General features: G+C 36.6%; 1 pseudogene; it reads left to right on the plus strand.

The window, feature by feature from the left end:
- Positions 1-15,010: 15,010 nt before the first annotated feature.
- Positions 15,011-17,116, plus strand: LOC142618317 (putative transcription elongation factor SPT5 homolog 1; annotated as a pseudogene).
- Positions 17,117-20,298: the final 3,182 nt, after the last annotated feature.

A 20,298-nucleotide genomic window follows, 5' to 3' on the forward strand; every position in this document is an offset into this window, starting at 1 on the left:
ATTGTGGAAAATTTGTGTCCAAAAGTTTTTTTTTGTTATTACACTCGTCTCTTGTAAAAGAATAAGTATACTTACGCAATTATTTTCACAACTTTGTCACAATCGTAAATGGTAGAATTATGGACTCACAAGGATTCATCATTTTATTTTTACTACTTATAACTCGTCATATAGACAAATTGTGGCAAAAATAGTGAAAATTGTCATGGCATTAGACTTACCCCTCGTAAAATGTAAAATATTTATACCATAAGTTTAAAAGTTTCCATTTTTTTTTTTTTTTGGTTTTTTTTTTTTTTTTGAGAAGATCCAAATTTTTGTTTAGATGAGTATGTGACAGGAATGGTAAAATAGAAATAGAAAATTCAATATTTTTTTAAAGCTTTTGTTTTTAAGGGAGATATAAATTTTAAAGAGGGTGAGTGTCCTAGTCCACACTAGAGGGGAGGAGGATGTAATAACAAAGAACCTTTAAGAATGTCAATGTAATTTACCCATAAATGTATGTTGGTTGGCCAAAACCAATGTATGTGTGTTTAGATTCAAGTGGATCAATGTTTTAAGGTTTGTACGGTTCTCCAAAAAAAAAAAAAAAAGTTTTAAGGTTTGTATAATAGCCAATCGGTGATGGCATTTTTATGGTGTCTTATATTTATTTATGATTTGAACTCCACCTCAACTTCTCAACTATAAAAGTGGATTTATGTTCCATCATCCACGTTCAACCCACAAATACAACTAATTTTATCCAACTCAATTCAACTCAAAACCTCGAAACCTCACAGTGATTTCTCATGGGTAAAGGGATTAGGTTGGGTCCGCTATTGAAAAATAATAATAATAATAACAAAATTAATGCTATGCAGAGGCATTACTTTTTTTGGGTAGAAAAACGATAATCATTAAGGAAATTAGAAGAGTCAACATACAGAGACCGAAGTCTCTCATAATACATGCTAGCAGTGTCATAAAACAGAAGCATAGAAAGGTTCACAAGCGGACTATCAAATAGCAAAAGATCTTAGTTTAAATTGGCTCCCATCTTTGCTAGAGCGTCTGCACATTTATTAGCTTCACGATAGCAATGCTTCATCCTTACTTGAGGGATTTGGTTGATGAGGGTCCTGCAATCCATTATAAGGGAGACATGATGTAAATTACAATTATCACCACTAGCTACCCATCTAAGCATAATTACAACATCAAATTCAATTTCAACAGCCAATAAATTTAAATTAACACATAGCATAAGGCCATCTCTCAAGGCCCAGAGCTCAGCTTCTACACTAGAGGCTTGGCCAATGGACCTGGTGAAACCTTTAATCCACCTCCCATTATGATCGTGAATTAAACCTCCACATCCCGCTAGCCCCAGATTGGCTATAGAGGAGCCATCCGTATTGAGTTTAACCCATCCAGATTCGGGCTTGGACCACTTAATTTGGAGGCTTTGTTTCCTTTTAAGCATGGTTGTCCGGGAAGCACAAAAGAGGAATTCATTTGCAGCAGCATGGACTTCTCTTTTGAGTTTAACCCATTATGATCGCGAATTAAACCTCCACATCTCGCCAGCCCTGGATTGCTTATAGAGGAGCCATCCGTATTGAGTTTAACCCATCCAGATTCGAGCTTGGACCACTTGATTTGGAGGCTTTGTTTCCTTTTAAGCATGGTTGTTCGCGAAGCACAAAAGAGGAATTCATTTGCAGCAGCATAGACTTCTCTTTTGAGATTACTCCTCAACAGCATATTCTTAAAAATCACCTTATTCCTGTGGGTCCAAAGGTTCCAAACAACAAAGGCAAAGAAAATATTCCATGGGAGAAACTCATGCCATATAGATTTGTTGCCAGCATTAATCTTGAGCCAAGAAGGGAGATCTAGAGAGAAGAAGTTTTGAACAATATTAGGAGCTTGTGAGCTCTCTCAAAATGCCTTTGCATAAGGGCAATCTCTAAGAAGATGAATGATTGATTCCCTCTCATCGTTACAAAGCTGACAAGTTACATCTCCCATAAACCCACGACTAGCAAGAACCTCTTTTGTGGGGATACTTTGACAAAGACATTTCCAAAAGAAGTGCTGGATTTTTGGTAATGAGTCAAGCTTCCAAATCCAAGATCAAACAAAATGGGGTTGGTGAGTTGAAACACCCTTGGCTAGAAGGTAAGCATTCTTAGCCTCAAAAGCACCAGAGGGAGAAGATGCCCAAACAATTTTATCACATGTTGAGCACAAAGGAAAAGGGACAGCTCTTAGTAAATTTAAAATGTTAGGTGGGAAATGAAAGGAGTAGCCAGAAAAGTTCCAATTATTTCCTACTCTAACCTCTTGAATTTCCAAAAGGTCCTCGTCCTGCCGAATGGGTCCTAGCAGAGGCATAACTGTGTGTATAACATGGGAGCTATGGACCCGACGAAAACTTTTATAAGACATTTTATTGTATGTAACGATATGGCCCTAACTGTCCATGTCCCTTTCAAGCCTCAAATTGCTTTCCCAAAAAGAAAAACAAAACCAAAAAAAAAAAACCTTTTTAAGGGCTAATTAGCCATTGAATGTCAAAACCAAAATCTAGAGATCAGGAGATGTCCCTCGATTTGAAATGGGACAATAATAATTAAATTAATATGCAAAGATTGCCTACAAATGCATGAAAACTCCAACAAAATGACGGGAGTATTTGCTAATTAAATATATTTTAACATGTTACTTGTAATTATCGTTGTGTAGCATTCTTGTAATTTCTTCTCAATGCAAATTAATAATTGGTTTCATCATATCCTGTTTAGTAAAAAACTTATGATCATTAAGTGGAAACTGGCAAACCAATTAACTAGAAGCAAAAAAAGATTTATAACCTATTTTAGAGATTTTCCCTCCTTATATAAACACAAAGAGGAAAACTGTTTCTTATTGTCTCATGTTCGCGAAACTTTTACTGATATATATATATAATATATATATATCATTTGTAAATACGTGTAGTGTATTTATATATATATCATTTGTAAATATGTGTAGTGTATATGTGTGCTTGATTTGAAGCCTAATATACAGTATTATATATATAAAAAACAAAAATTACCAAAGAAAATTCTTTTTAAAATGCATTAGAAAAATTTTAAAAGATAAGCCAAAACAGAAAACCTCTCATAGTACATGCCATATTGCCAATAGGCTATTGGCAATAGCATAGCATTAAAATATAACAACATTATTACAAGATCCTCTGGTGAATCAACAAATGTCCTAATTAAAGTGTTGCTGCTGACGTATTCCATTTTTTGTTAGCATGTGTCCAACTCAAAAACAGTGCTTAATGTATATCTTCACCCTTGGGATCAGACTCAGCAGAGTTACTACTGACTCAGTAGACCTGCCATTCGAAATGAGAATGGAATAAGCAGATACTAGTGTTGTTAAAAGCGCACTTAAGTGTAAAGTATACAGTGCACAGGTTTTGAGACTCTTTCCCTCTAAAGTGATGCACCCTCACAAAAGCACGCCCTTAGTCGCGTCTTTTAGAGCTTTTTTATTATGCGCGAAACATGTTTTTTTGAGCTTTTTTTTTTTTTTTTTTAATTCTTGATTTGATTTTTAACCATTAGATCTAAATATGTTTGATATAAACTATTGATTTAATATATAAAAACTAATAGTGTGGTATGCTACCATACATTTAATAGATGATAGCAATGATGGATTGACTAGAAGAGTAGAAAAAGATGAACTAGATGAATTTTCTATAGATGATCTTGCCTATGATGATGATATTTTGACATGGAGTAGTGTTATGAGAGCTTCTAGAATCTAGAGTTGAAGAAGAAAGATTCAACTTGAAATCAAGAATGGGGCCATTAGGACGAGTAACAGGTTCAAGTTCTAGTTCACAATATGATCCTCATGATGGAGATGAAGATGATGAGGAAAATGATGGGGGCTATAAATCTTGTGGTGATAATGATGATGGTCCCTTGCTTAATGAGAATGATGATTATGTAGATTAGGATTGCATTGCATATTTGCATTGATTTTGTTAGGCAAAGATAACATTACTTAACATTCTAGTTCTTTTTAGCCTGCGCCTTTTTGGTTCTATACTCTTATTTTGATTTAAGCATGTTTTGTAATCATGACCATCAAATATCATGGTTGCATATATTTTGTAAAGCTCAAGAGAATTATATAAATGTTATATAAATTATACGGAATGTTTTATTATAATTTATATGATCAATTGATCACTTAATTGTTGTATTGACTATTAATAAAAAAAATTAGCTTATTAATTTTTTTTTTTTTTAAAATGTGCGCATCACATTTATCAAGTGTGCATTTGTGCTTTGTGCCTAAGCTCCAGGAGGTCTTTGAGCTTCAGTCTGGTCAATGCTTTTAACAACGCTGGTTTTGAAGATCATTTATTGAGTTACAGATTTTAAAATTCAGCATCTGTAGTTACTCCTATATAGCTTGCTCCTATATAGCTCTAGATATCCAAAAAACCCACCCACCTCCTTAACTACAACTCTTTCTATAAAATACTGAGAAGCAAATCATGAACAACATATCAAACAAAGAAATTTACACATTTCTAATTCAATTTCCACTTCACTAACAACTAGATTGTCAGCATCAGCTGAACTAACTGCTCATAATAGAATTGAGCCACCTCATCATAACCAACTCAACAGACTTCTCCTATCATATACGGGATACCTGATCAAAAATTATTAAAACTTGGCAACTCCCTATAGCTTGTCACCGTAATTGTATTCGTCTTTGTCAACAGAACTGCTGCTTCTCCCATTTTTTTTTTATGACATTCTTTAGTGGTGGTACAAATGAACTAGGTGATGAGCCGCCCATATATGCTTTATCACCAGAGCATGGGTCTTGAAAACCGTAGAATAGGTGCAGATAAGCCTTTGTCTCGATTCATCGTTTTCTTTCCTTTTGAACCTATCATTTTTTAGTACTAGCAAGCAGCTATATAAATTGGAAAAATAAGCACGCATCAACTTAATTAAGTTTAAAATTAATTAAAATGTAAAAAGAGAAAAAGATATAATCAAATTACTAGCAAGATGTTAGTACTTTTGAATACGATGATATCCCACAACTTTTTCCCAGTTGCTGTAACACCCAATTCGAGCAAAGGCTGGATGAAAGTCGATTGTCTGACCATGTCTTTGAGGGTAGTGATCTCCAAGTAGCCTTCTTTGTAAAATCATTCCCATCAACTTTTTTAGAAAAAAAAATCTTCTTCAAATCCTTAGAAGTTAAGTCCTTCTCACCCAAGCCAAAGAAGTTCTTTGACCTGAGTGAGAACAAAATAACCCTTGAGGATTTGTCGAAGTCTGTTTATAAAAAAACAAATTATGAAAGTGGTTTTGCAAAGAAAGCAAATCTAGTGATATTTACCCCGAAGACACAGTCAAAGTATCGACTATCGTACAGTCTTAGCTCGTGGTGGGTGTAACAACTAGTAAAATAATTATGGGATACAATCAAATTCAAAAGTCTTCACATCTTACTAGACTTTGATTTTTCTATCTTTTTCTCTTTTATATTTTAATTAATTTAAGCTTAATTTGATGCATTCTTATTTTTCAGTGTATTTTGTTGCTTGCTAGGGCCAAAAAATGGTAGATTTGATGGGAGAGAAAACAATGAATTGAGATAAAGCTTTATACACCACTTATTTTACAATATTAAAGATCCATGCTATGGTGACGAAACATAATGTGGACGACTCACCACGTGTTATCCACCACCAAAGAATGTCATTAAAAAAATAAATAAAAAAAGAAGGAAAAAATAGCAGTTTTCTGGACAGTAACGAGAGCGATAATGATGATGACAACTATAACAAGTCACCAACTTTTAATAATTATTTATTATATGCCATTCATATGACAGGAGTTCAAATTAGTTGAATTGGTTATAAAGCATGGTGGTCGATACTGTATCGGTACCGACTGGTACATACCGTACCGGCCAGTGCATCGGTACTGGTACACTTCTATTTTATATCGGAAAAAATATCGGCCGTACCGGCCGCGTACCAGCCATACTGGCCAATTTCGAGCAATACTAGCTGGTACAGAAAAAAGTTTTTTTTTTTTTTTTTTTTTAGTTTTGTAATTTTTGAATTTTTGTAAGGGCATAGTGGTAACTTATTTACATTAACTTATTAGTATTATTTGTTTTCTTAGTATGCAATAAACAATTAAGTTTTCTATTTTTTATATTGTGTTTTTTTTTTCTTTTTAATTGATACTAAAGTCTAAAACTATAAATAATTTTTTCTAAATTGAGATAATGTCTTATGATAAACTTTTATATTTACTATAATATAAGTGAAATATTATATGCTTATAAACATGATTCTAGAGAATTTGGTGTGTGTATATAATATATATATATATATAAAAAAAATAGCGGTAAACCCGAAACAGTACACCGGTATTGACCGGTATCCAAAATATATCGTACCAATGGCCAAACCGGTACGGCCTCCAGTACGGCCTCCAGTACGGTATTGACTTCCTTGTTATAGAGTGGTTCAATTCAATTATGAGTAGTTAGTTAATTAATACAGCTAGTGTTGACAATCTAGTTGTTAGAAAAGTGATAAGTGAATTAGAATAGTGAGAAACATGTAAATTTTTTTGTGAAAGTCCAAACATTTGCTTACTATAAAGTATCTCAAAGACATGAAGCAAGATCAAAAATCAATTTATTTTAGAAAGCAAGATAAAAAAAGAAAGACCTAAGAAATGACATGTATCTACACTAAAATGACATATAAAAGAAAAACGTGCAAAATGCATGGACGTGTGAACAATCTATTTAGAAAGCAAGATCAAAAATCTTTACTAAGCATATGATAGCATGACAATTACTAGGGCAGTAAAATGTAGAAGGAACTCTATAGCATTACATACCATGCAAATTTGCAATTCTTTTTCCCCCAAAAATTTTATCTCATATTCTCTCGTGCAAAAACGAACAACAAGAAACACAAGTTTTAAATGCTTATAAAATGTAAAAAGAACATCATTCCACACTTCTTTTTTTGAGGAAAATATTTTATTTTGACTAAGAAAAAAAAAACATTTTTGTGACCTCAAGGGCCTTTCACAATTTTTTGAAGTTTTAGGGGTTAAAATGTAATTTTGGAAATTTTTGGGTGAAAAACATGATTTGAAAAAGATTTGGGGTTGAAAGGAAATTTTGCAAAAGTAGAGGGACCAATATGTGATTTTGGAAAGTTAGGGGGTTGAAATTGTAAATTAAAAAAGTTTTGGGGTTGAAAATATAATTTTGAAAACATTTGGGTTTGATTTGTAATTTTGGAAAGTTGTGTTTGTGGCTTGTGGACCCACGGGTTGGGCTTTTGTTAGTTATGGCCCTTATGGGGCCAGAGGGGTGAGTTTTAAATTAAATGGGATGGAGCATATTAGGTCCATGTTTGGGATGGGTACATTTTATTTTCTAACCAGGCCTAATTTCGGATTGGGCTTTTGGTGTGAATTGGTTTCAAAGGAACTGGACGAAAGCGGTGGACCCATTGTTCTAAAAATAAAGTGTGGGCCGAGTTGGTCAGGCTTTTCTTTGTTTCACGGGTTGGCTAGTTGGGTCTACAGAATTGACCCGATCCACCTCATCTTAATGAAATCTCCCCTCCACCAATCAAAACCTAAGCAATCTCTAACACACGATACACCAATAATGAACACCCTTTCCAAAAAACAATAATATTTTAACAATTTCGTTAGTTACCCGGTTTCGAAAGTATGTGTGAAACTAGCATCTCAAGTTCGAAAGTATGTGTGAAACTAGCATCTCAAGTTTTTAAAACTTGAGATTTAATTAAAACTCGAGTTTCTAAAGCTCGAGTTCAATGTTTTGGTCCTGCCTTACTTGGACAAAATTGCCACATGGAGCCACGTAGAAATCAAGTTTATAAGACTCGAAATCTAAATTGCCATGTAGAACTCGAGTTTCTAAAGCTCGAGTTCAAAGTTTTTGTGTACCTTACCTGGACAAAATTGCCACATGGAGTCACGTAGAAATCGAGTTTATAAGACTCGAAATCTTCAGAATAAGAACAAATCCACACTTTCAAACGACTCATTACAAAATCCTTAAAGTTCAAACACTCACTCACTCGAACACCCTTTCGCTCCGCCCTCTCAAACTCACTCACTCATTCACTCATTCATAAAGCAAATTCGTAGCCCAGTGCTGAAGCAAATTCGTAGCCCACTGTCACGAAGGTAGTCTCTAAAGCAATCGTAGCTCATTGTCAACGCCGTTCGTAGCCCACCGTGCCAAAGGTACTCTCTCTTTCCTCTCAATACTTTGTCGTTTTTGCTTCTCAGATTCCTCTGTCTCTCTCTCTCTTTCTCCAATTTTAGATTCTTGAATTCCATTATGTGACCTAGGGTTTTTCGGATCTTTTTGGGTTTTTTTTTGTGTGCTTTTTTTTTTTGTTGGTGAATTATGGCAGTTAGAGAAGAATCTTATTACTCCCTTCTAAAAAAGATATCACTACAATATTCTGATCAATACTAGTTTTTGTGGGTTATATTAATAAAGATTTGATTTTATGGTGTCGTTTTGGGTCACTGCAAAACTTGTTGTTGGGAGGTTTTTAGCAAAATGAAAGTGAATCCATGTTAGCAATCGAAGGTTTTGCAGAGACCCACATAGTTATATTGAAGAAATCAACAGCTTTTTGATGGTTTATATTAATAAAGACTGGAATGTGTGGGTGACTGCAAAAATCTGTTGTTGGTGCAAAAGAAAGGTGTAGGGATAGTGAAGTTTCTAGCTACTTAGCTTGATGTTCTATGGCTGGGTTTGGCATACACAGAGAAAGAAGAGAGAGGGATGAGAGACAAGAGAGAGGAAAGAGAGAATAGAGGGATTAGAATAATTAACGACACTAACAGTGTTTAAAGACCAAATTGGGTTTAAGAACCAAGTTGGTCAATTTTGAAATGTCTTTGACTTGATTGGCATTAGCCAAAACCTCAGGGTAAGTTACTGAAATTACCCTAAAAAAAATGTTTTATGAGTTAAACTTGAGACTTGAGTTCCCGATTAATTTCATTCAACTTTCTTGTTGTGCTGTTGTACTCCATTTCTAGAAGTGGAATGATCAGTGGAACACTATCCATATAACTTGCAAGCATAATCTTAGCAAATATTTAGCCACAAAATATTGCAGGAAAACTTAGAGTACTTTGACTAGAATAGGGGCAAAAAATAAAATGTAAAATGAAGAAACAAATGTACCAGTTCTTGTGGCCTGTTTGGTTGCTTAGAAAGTGTGTGTGTGTGAGAGATATATAAAGACTCCTGGTCAAATCCATTAAAGCATATATTACATGTGTATGTGTGTGTCAGAAAAGGCTAGAGAAATAAAGGATTCCACTTGTATTGAGGTATTATTTTTAAAAATAACTTACCATTTACATAGGAACAACAAAGATCAAGGCTGGATTGAATCCCTAATTATAGCAAAGTACTCTATTTAATCCTGAGTTATAGATGTACTTCTTCTAGCTTTCCATTCTTTTAGCATCCTTTTTTAAATAATGCCAATAAGCTGCTCCTCAGTATAAATTTTCCTTACATGTAGAATAGCATTCCTTTGCCCCCACACTATTAATGATCTCACTGTAGCACTCTTTGCAATATGGAGCCTCAGATCGATGATGAGCCACAAATCTTGTACCCCATTCTGCTTGATGAGTCATTGTTGACACGACAGCAATATTATCGATCAGAGGACATTTGGAATGGCAAGGTAAAATATCTAGTTCTAACAACCGCTTTAATTTTTACGTTGTCTTTGACTTTTAGTTAGCAAGTTCTTTCAAAATTGTATTTGTAGTTGTATCAACCGTTATAATTTTTATCAATTTTGTAGGACCCGGGCCCACTTACGTGTCTTGGTTGCACTAAGGAGATGGCAAACATTCAGATGGAAGATAATCGGGTGATTGACATTATCAAGTTGCTAAGGCTGGAAGGATTGTTTAGGGCCCCTTCCAAAGAGATAGATCATTGTCTAATATCGGCCCTAGTTGAGCGATGGCGGCCGGAGACTCATACGTTCCATCTTCCATATGGTGAGATGTCAATCACCCTACAAGATGTGGAGGTCATTTTCGGACTTCCTATAGACGGTGAGGTCTTGGTTGGGCCGACTGCTGTGGTGGATGGGGATTGGAGAGATCTGTGCATGGAGTTGCTTGGTTTTACCCCCGCGAATGACAACAAAACTTTGGTGGGGTAAAGAATTCTCATCAGCCGCCTTATTGATGCCATTGCAGCGCCACTACCTCATGACGCAACAGAGATGCAGATACACCAGTATACCCGGTGCTATATTTTAGCGTTGCTAGGGGATAAGCTTTTCATGGACAAGTCAGGAGATAGGGTGCATCTGATGTTCTTGGCATTCTTGCGGAACCTTCGTGATCTGCCACACTATAGTTGGGGTAGTGGTTACCTGGCCTGGTTGTACAGAGAGTTGTGTCGTGCAAGCGAGAAAGGGGCATCGTAGATTGGTGGGGTGTGCACCTTGGTCTAGTATTGGGCATGGGCAAGGTTGCCATTCTTATGCCCGAGGATAAAGCCCCCACTTGGATGTGATTATGGCCCATGGCCATATGCTCCACTTGTATTTAAGTAAGTATTTTCCTGATATTTAGTGTGTTATGCAATGTACTCTTCTTAGTAACTATAACATGGGTATTATCTTATCTTATGTTATTTGCTCGTAACTGTAGATGGGTGCGGGTGTCAAGCTCGAAAAGTAGGCCATCCGGCACGGCCTTGATCCACTATTGCGAGTACTTAGTTAGAATGCAGCCGGACCAAGTAATAGTATACAAAAATTCTGTTTGGTTATGTTAATTTTCCTTAAGAATATGATTGCTTCATCCTTTAACATATCTTCTATTTTAATTTTTGTTTTTCCCTTTATTTATGTATTCTCCCTTGTTTCACATTCCTTGATGTTATGTAATTATTTTTTGTTTCTATTGTAGATTGTGTGGCAGCCATACGAGGCAAACTTCAGCCACCTTCCTGACTTTTGCGTTGCAGGGAGGGATACATGGACGGCAAGGGTGCCACTTGTGTGTTTTTACATAGTAGAGACACACCACCCAGATCGTGTCCTTCGACAGTTTGGGTTGGCGTAAGAGCGGCCTGACTATGTTGTGTACGATAATAGACTGCATAGAATAGACTTGCGTGGGAAGGTGGAAAAGAATTGGAGGGAGGAGCGTGGACCGTATATCCTTACACGGGATATGAGACAATAATGACTTTGCCATGCACCTCCTCAGACTGGTGAGATGCCTCGCGATCATGACTATTATCGTTGGTACCGTCCGGTCACTCAAAAGTATGTCGACCGTAACAACGCTAAATTAGATATAACGGTAATGTGTTCTAGTTAGATTTTATTGCCTACTTCGTTTTTCTTCAGTACATGTAGGAACGTAGAATCAATTGATTTCTTTTTTCAGCAAATCTGGTTTGATCTGGCTGACCTCCAATTAAGAAGACTTTCTATTACATATAGTATTCTAATAACACTTTTAGTTCTTAGTTGAGTACTTGAGTAGATTAATAAGTACTATATTATCCATTCTACAATTGATACATAAATGTCTCAAATCTGATTGTATTGATTCTTTCTCGGTTTCAGATTGAAAGCCATTTTGCGCTGTTGGAGATGCTTCCTGTAGGCAGCCGAGCACACAACCATGTCCGACGCGTCTCAAATGATGTAGCTGGGCTTGGTGGTGGTCCTGCAGCAAATGGGCAGGAAAACAATGGGCATGAGACTAAATCAGCAGCTACTACAACCCCAAGCACAAGCGCAGCACCCGTAAGTACACCTACCCGTGCTTGGCGTGCTACTGCAAGCCCAAGCACAAGTGCAGCTAGGGGCAGTGGTCGGCCTACTACAAAAAGCCCAAGCCCAAGCGTAGCTAGGGGCCATGGTTGGCCTGCTACAGCAAGCCCAAGCACAAGTGTAGCTAGGGGCCGTGGTCGGCCTGCTACAGCAAGCCGAAGCACAAGTGCAGCTAGGGGCCGTGGTCGGTGTGCAACAACCCCTCGGGTTGTAAGTAGTCCTGAGATACCTGCACCCATCCCACACGCATCTCCCCAGCCCAAGGTCCCTCCACCCATCCCAGATAGGGGTGGCAAAATTTGACACGACCCGCGAACCCGACATGACACGACACGAAATTAGCAGGTTATGGGTTGAGGCTTAACGAGTTCGTGTCATATTCGGGTTGACACGGCTAGCCCGTTTAATAAATGGGTTGGGTTAGTGTTGAACACATAGAACCCGTTTGACCCGTCTGACCCGTTTAATTAAATGATATTTTACCAATATACCCTTCAAACTCTAGGTATATAAACTTATTAGTTGTTGTGATTTATTTTCTTTGACATATTGTGATTGATTATTTGTGATATTGGGATATGCTTTAATTTTGAATAATTATTTGTGATGCAGTTACTTGTTAGTTCTGAATTTTATATTAAAAATATTTATTTGTTTATTTTTTCATTAATTTTTATTTTTCATTTTGATAAAATCTGATAAACAGGTCGACACGACTGACTCGTTTAATAAATGGGTCGTGTTAGGGTTGAGAAATCTTGACCCGTTTAATAAACATGTCGGGTTAGTGTTGACCTATGTAGTCGAATACTCATGACTTGACACGACACGAACTCGACACGCAAACACGAATTGCCACCCCTAATCCCAGATGCATCTCCTCAGTCCGAGGTCCCTCCACCCATGGTAGATGCATCTCCTCAGCCCAAGTGCACCCGAGACACCCTCAAACCCATCCACCAGCTCCAATGCACCCACTTTGCCCATAGACCCACCTCGTATTGAACCCATGACAATGATCCCCACTCCTGGCCTCTACACAGAGCATCATTACTCACCTACCTCATCCTCATCTGACCCTCTAGGACCTTCGGTTGAGATTGACACTCTACAGCCAGATACTGATGTACTGGACGAGCATCCCCCTCATCAGCCCTCACCCCCACGAGGTAGACCACAACGTGCTAGAAGAGCTCTCACTTGTGGGACAGGTGGACACAAAATAGGACACAAAGGCAGCTCTATGGTACGATACCATTAATTACAATGTATAGGCCTATTTTGTAGTTCACTTTTTCTTATCATTACACCGAATATTGATTGTATGCATCTAATGTCTCGTTAAGCACGATGATGAGCCTAAGGATGATGCCCCGCAGCCTCCTCCCCCGCCCAAACATTACACGAGGGTTAAAAAATGCAAAATTGGTAAACCTTGAAAAAGAGGTTTGTTACAGAGGTAATGTTATATGACTTGTTTTTGGCATGTAAAATATCCAAGTAATTATGTTGCCATGTACTGGACAATGCATACTATGTGTTCAAACTCCATATTTTAGAACATGCTTGTATCAATGCGCAATGTTATGGTTTCAAACTTCGTATTTCAGTTACTGTTCTGTTCTACTTATCTATACTCTTTGGTTGCTTACAACGGAAAGACAGGAGAGCCTCTTACATGACAACCACTCCCACCCCATATGGTTCTAAAGTTTGGTTTTTTTGTTTTAAAATTTTTTTGGATCCTCATTCTTTTCAGGAATTAAATGGAGTGGCAGAAATATTTTTTTACTTATAAAAGAGGAAAAGGAGTGACATATTTCTTTTTTCCTCGGGTTGCTATATGATTTGCTCATTGTGGAAATTGTTTGTTTCTTGACATTAACAAATATCTGTTATTATAAAATCCAGATTCCCTTTAGAAGTGCATTCAAAAATGTAAATTTTAACCGAAGTTGGACTTTGAATGTAGAGACACCTCTAGGAGTCATTCAGAATAAGCTGGATGAGGAAGGTAATTGGATGTAGTTTGAGTTCTTTAGTAATTCCTTTTTTTTTTTTTTGAGAAAGTTCTTTAGTAATTCCTGATGTAAAGTTCTGTTTGTGAACTGTCATTTTTGAAAAGTCATTTATCGTTTTTACTTCTGGTTATCAGCAGAGACAGTCCTCGTCCAATTCAGAATTTGCTGCCCAAATATAGAAGAAGACACATCAGTATAAGCTCTGTTCTCCAAATGAGAATTTTACTGTTTATTTGGATATGAATTGATATTATCTATAAGTTCTGTTGGTTATCTTTGTCGCCTTGATTCTTGGTAGGATTAATTGAAGTTGGACTCATGCAGGTTTATGTGATTGGTAGCCATATAAATTTGGGGAAATGGAAAGCTCAAGATGGGCTTAAACTTAGCTATGTGATTGTTTTGTGGTTGGATAAGCATGCTAGCATTAATAAATTGGGACTCCATTTTTAGTAGAGGAATTAAATTTCCTTGCTTTCAAAACTTACACACAAACACTCACATTATTGATAAATAGCTTATAAATTTTTAATTGGTACATGTGTACTCTGCGATGTTTATAAATTGTGACTGTGTTTAGAACTGGATTATAGATGTGAATAGTTTTGTTGCTTCTTTGTTTTGGAGAGTGGAGGGATAATGCCAACATCCAAGAACAGTCTTGATAATTAAAGATGAAATTTTGGTAGTCATGGGTTTGAAAGAGAAATTTGAATCTATGTTTTCATTTTGAGAGTGAAAGTTTCAGATTGGCATGAGCATGGAGAATTCTTATTTATAAAAAAAAAAAAAAACATAAGCATGGCGAATTATCATGTGTGTGTTCTAAGTTTTTACGGTTAGATATTTGAAACTACCTAGAAAAGCATATAAACTTGTACTTCCCGAGTTATAAGTGACTCATTTAATTTTTGCTGCTGTTATGTCTCTCTCTTCCTAGTCTGTCTCCTTCTTCTGCTCCTTTTTCCTTCTATTAGGAAGCTTCCTTTTATCTATTTATATTAGGAAGCTCTAGAGAATACTGTGTGCATCGTGACTGATGGCTGATATTCTTGAATTTTTATTGCTGAAATTTAGGGATAATTGGGAAGATGGAAACCCTGGCTCTTGGGGAACCAGTCCACAGTATCAGGTCAGGAATCTTGCATATTCAGTCTGACGGGTTGGGAATATTTTAGTTTTTTGTTCTTTCACATTCGAAGTAACTGTATTGTGTTTTTATTTTCCCCTTCCTCCAGCCAAGAAGTCCTCCTTCACGTACATATGAAGCGCCAAGTCCTGGTTCTGGTTGGGTCAGTACTCCTGGCGGCAACTATAGTGAAGCTGGAACACCAAGGGATAGTAGTTTTGCATATGGTACTGATTTACATTATTTAAACACCCAGACACATGAAGACATTTTTTTAATGTTTGATGTGCTTTAATCTTGCGTGAGAGTAACTCAATTTATGTCCCTGTTGCAGCCAATGCTCCTAGCCCTTACTTGCCATCAACTCCTAATGGACAGCCAATGACACCAAATTCAGCTTCCTATCTTCCTGGCATTCCTGGAGGGTAGCCAATGACACCGGGAACTGGTGGTCTGGATGCCATGTCTCCTGTCATAGGTTTGATTTGAATTCGGCTTTTTGCCTTTGCTACCTTAGAGTCATACTGATGGTTCAATAGACTGAATAGTTTCTCATATTGCTTAAGTATTCTTTTTTTAAAAATTATCGTATGACTGGACAACAGCTTTTTGCAATGTCCCGTTTTTCTCCTCTTGATTGTTGGATTGTTTAACTTTCCAATTGTAACTTTTTTGGGACTTTCCTGTTCAGATGCTGTGTACTGACTATCACTGTTTTCTGATAAATATTTATTTTCTTCTCAATGAAATAAATAGATGAAAGTTTTTTAGAAACAATCCAAGTTTAAATACTTGGAGTTGTCTACGAGCTCCTCAACCCTCTTCTATTTTTGGCCATTGATCTTCATAACATTTGAAGATAGAGTTGGCCAACTGTTGAGTTTTGTTTTTATGAATATCAATTTAACTATTCATTTGATTTGCAGGCGGGGACAATGAAGGGCCATATTTCATGCAAGACATATTGGTAAATGTACGCAGGTCGGGAGAGGATTCTGTTGTAGGAATTGTCCGGGAGGTGCTTCCGGTATGTCTCGTTAAATTCTTATATTAAGTCTTTCTCAGCCTTTTTTGTATTTAATTATGATAGAAATCCCTGCAAGAGAAGTTCGGTGTACTTGGGGCTGCGGGTTGCAACAAAAACTGTGGAGATATGGAAAGCATCTAAATCTTTTTAACATGTGAAATGGATGGTCACCCCAAAAACGTTTACCATTTTTTCATTTATTTTGCTGATCTACACTGCCAAAAAGTTGAAATTTGTTAGTGTGAATGGGGTAATAATATATGTTAACAATGCTTTTGTTCCATCTTCCAGGATGGCTCTTGTAGGATTGTTCTTGGGTCAAGTGGCAATGGTGAAACCATAACAGTTCTTCCTAATGAAATGGACGAACTAGTACCAAGGAAAAATGACAATCTTGGCTAGTGTGCTACGTGGTGCCATTGGTAAGTTGATTGGTGTGGATGGCAGTGACGGAATTGTAAAGGTGGACGACACTCTTGATGTTAAGATTTTAGACTTGGTTCTTTTGGCAAAGCTAGCACAACCATGATTGACATGGCAATAAGAAGAAAAATGTGTATTATATATATATATATATATATATATATATATATATATATATATATATATATATATATCATTGTTAGTTATGGAAAAAGGTTTTGAGGGATTCATCTTTTTTTGAAAATCTCTCTCTTTCTCTCTGTCGTTTGAAATGTGTTTATAATGTAGGTCATGGTGGTAGACAAGTATGTTAAACGGGGTTGAATTTAATTTAGTATTGGATGACAGCCTATTGAGGAAATATTTTTATGCTGTTAAAAGATGGGTCACTTGTGTGGACCTAGATCTGAAAAGATGGAGATGGCGGCCAGAAATAATGAAGCTGTTGGGAAACGGTGAAGAGGTTGGAGCAGTGGAAGGGCTGGTGGCAGAGAGCCAGCAGAGGTGGTTGGATATTATGAAGTTGGTGCCAAAATGGGAAATCACAAAGATGTTGGGAGACTTGGGAGTAGAGGATGGGGGGTGGGTGCTTGCTAATTAGAGTTGGAGAAGGGTGGTACTACTAGAATGAAATGGTGGAATTTGGGGAGTTATTTTGTGTGTAATAGTGGTGGGTAGGAGGTGGTATATCCTGCACCCGGCATATATGCCGGGTGTCTCACACAGGGGCGGGGCCCAAACACAATGGGGCCCGCCCCTGTGTCTCACACCCGGCATATATGCCGGGTACAAGATATAAAAATTGGGTGGGTAGAGGTTGGTCGAACTTGATTTGGTAGAGGTAGAATGCTTTCAAAAGGGAGGGAGGGGGGGTAGATATGGGTAGTCTTAACCTCTCTCTCTAATCCAGAAAGTCCTCACCTCCCTCTCTAATCCAGAAAGTCCTCGCCTCCCTCTCTCAGCTCAGCTCAGCTCAACTCCACTCACCTCCTCTTCCTTAATGGCTCCACTCTCTTCTCTTTCAAGTTATCGTATGTATTATAATGTGGGTTCTATTTGCTGAGGTAGCAAAAACTATATACCTCTTGTGGGATGGAAGGATTCTACATTTCTATTATACACGCATATAGTCATATAGATGAGCGAATATACATTGTTAATTAAAAAAAGAGTAAAATGTCTGCTAAATCCCATTTTGAGTGAAATTCAAATATTTCAAAATGGTTGTACTTTTAACTACAAATATGGCTTTTATAAAATAGCCTTATGTTATCAGAAGTCCCTTTAATAAGGGGCACGTATGCGGTTGGAAAAAAGTTGTTAGAACTAATCTACCAAACAGCTACTAGCAGCTTGAAGAGGGTGGCTCACTGGTGAGTTGTCAAGTCAATCTAGGTTTATGCTAGAGGGTAAATTTTTTTATTTCTATCAAGTAATGCTACGGGGACATCGACCTTCATATTCATAATAATTGAATTCATATTTGCAATAATTGATTATTATTGACAAGTTTTTATTAGTTTCAATAAAGGTGTACTATTGATATCATATTTTTTACCTACAAATAACAATTTGCTAATTTGGCAAACTAGGATTAAATAATGTTTGAAGAAGTATAAAGGGTAAAATATTATTTTGTTTCCTATTTTTGTCTTTAAACTATTAAAAAGACTCTTTATAAAGTTTAGAGATGAAAAAAGAACTTTTTAAAGTTTAGAGACAAAAAACAAATTTTTGGTAAAATTTAAAGATCAAAATAGTATTTTATCCAAGTATAAACTAGGTAATAGGGAATTGACTAGTGCACACAACTCTATGTGTAACAAGCACTAGTATGTAATAGACATTAATGGGTTTAGTATTTTAATTTTTTTTAAAATTGGTAATATAGTACTATTTACAAAAATCATGTTGGACATAATTATAGTTTCGTGGTCAATTTCATATGACATGTAATGTGTGAAAATCTTAATAGATTTCGTAAGGTCTGTTCAAATCTAATGAACATCTCACTGGATCTAGCTGAGTTCTCGTTGGAAATGGCTGAGATCTTATTGGATCTAGTAAATCTCACTAGAAAACTCTTGTACTAGTTGGTCAATTTGGGTTTTGGGAGAGGAGACTTGCAACCGACCTACCGGTATCGATTTTTGAAGGAAGAGCCTAGCCGTTGGAGTAGTCGGGTTAGGCAATGGTTGGTTTGGGTTCGATCGAGTTTCCTAGTGGTTGGATAGCCCTAGTTTCAAGTCCTATTCGCCACACTATTGGTCGAGAAATTACTTTGTTATATGTAAAAAAATATATGTTCCAATGTGTGTACTCCATTCTATAGATTATACAATTTATACTCCATCTTCCACTCATCTATTTTTTCTTTATAAAATAACAAAAGTCTAAATAAAAAGAAATTCATACACGTGACATATTTTAATTGGTGTATTATAAAGTATAAAACATTTTTAATGGTATAAAAGATTTTCGTTCCTTGTTAAGTGGAATGTGTTCAAAATAATTGGAATGATGAGAGAGTCTATTATAGTTTACAGAAAGAGTGTCTATGGGCTAGGCTTCCAGCATGATGGATTACTGGTAGATGATAGTTGTGGACCGGATGCACTTAGAGAGAAATAATTGACTTTATCTATATGGTGATATGCATATAACATTTGAGTTTAACTTGTTGAATTAGATGTGTATATTATGTGAGTTTAGACCATAATATTCACCAAGTTCTTATAATTCTTGCAAACACTAATACAATTACACATTTTCATTTTATACCAACAAAGAATAGCAAGGAAAGAATGAGCAAGTGATTTCATATAAACTTAGCCACAAGTTATGTGCAATTCATCTTTAGATTTGCAACAAGTGAACGTACGGTGACATGATTTGTCAGACATTAACAACAACATTTAAAAATTGCAACAATGTGTGGACTTTAACAACAACGTCGAATGTTCGTAGGTTGAAATTTTTTGAAATCATCATTACTTGAATCTGAGAAGTGTGAAATATCATGTTCATCATCTAACGTAGTAATTTCATTAATAGACTTCATGGCTCGCTCTTGCGCCTTCCCCTTTAGATGCTTCCTAGCCTTTTGGATTGCATGAAAACGGTCTAGTCGCCTTTGCATTTGATTGTTCTCTCATTCAAGGCGAGCAAGTATGTTGGTAGGTTCATCTCTAGGTAACTTGGCTGAGCGTGCCTTAGGAACTCGTAACCCGTGCCATCGACAATACACCTCCAACTCACACCTCTTCTCGTATAGGGTTGACCATGGTGGTTCTGCTACGGGGAACTCCATTGCGGTAGAATCTGTACTTAGTTTTGTAGGTTTGCTGACCATGATGTGCCCGACTCTTCCAAGACTCTCGTACGTGTATATTGGCATATTAACGAAATCTCTCTTATTTTCAACCCATTTCCCTCCATAGTGGTTTGTGTATGTCTGTAGTTGTTAATCTGCTGGAACTTGTGATAATCCATTTGTTGAAGTAAATCGAAACATGTTTCTATGTGTACGAGATAATGTTGAGGCGTTGCGACTCATAGCTTAGTCAACCTATGAAGTTAGTGGTGCAAGAATAAGATCATTATTGTGGTGCATTTATAACCTCATTTCACTGTGTACTCAAGCATTAAAATTTAACATATTCGAGCTTGTCATGTCAATACAGGCTGGAAACCATGATATGAATTTTTTGTTCAAACGTTCCCAATGTCACAGTGAGATTCTCTTGTT

Source organism: Castanea sativa, chromosome 12, assembly GCF_040712315.1.
Source record: "Castanea sativa cultivar Marrone di Chiusa Pesio chromosome 12, ASM4071231v1".
Classification (NCBI taxonomy): domain Eukaryota; kingdom Viridiplantae; phylum Streptophyta; class Magnoliopsida; order Fagales; family Fagaceae; genus Castanea; species Castanea sativa.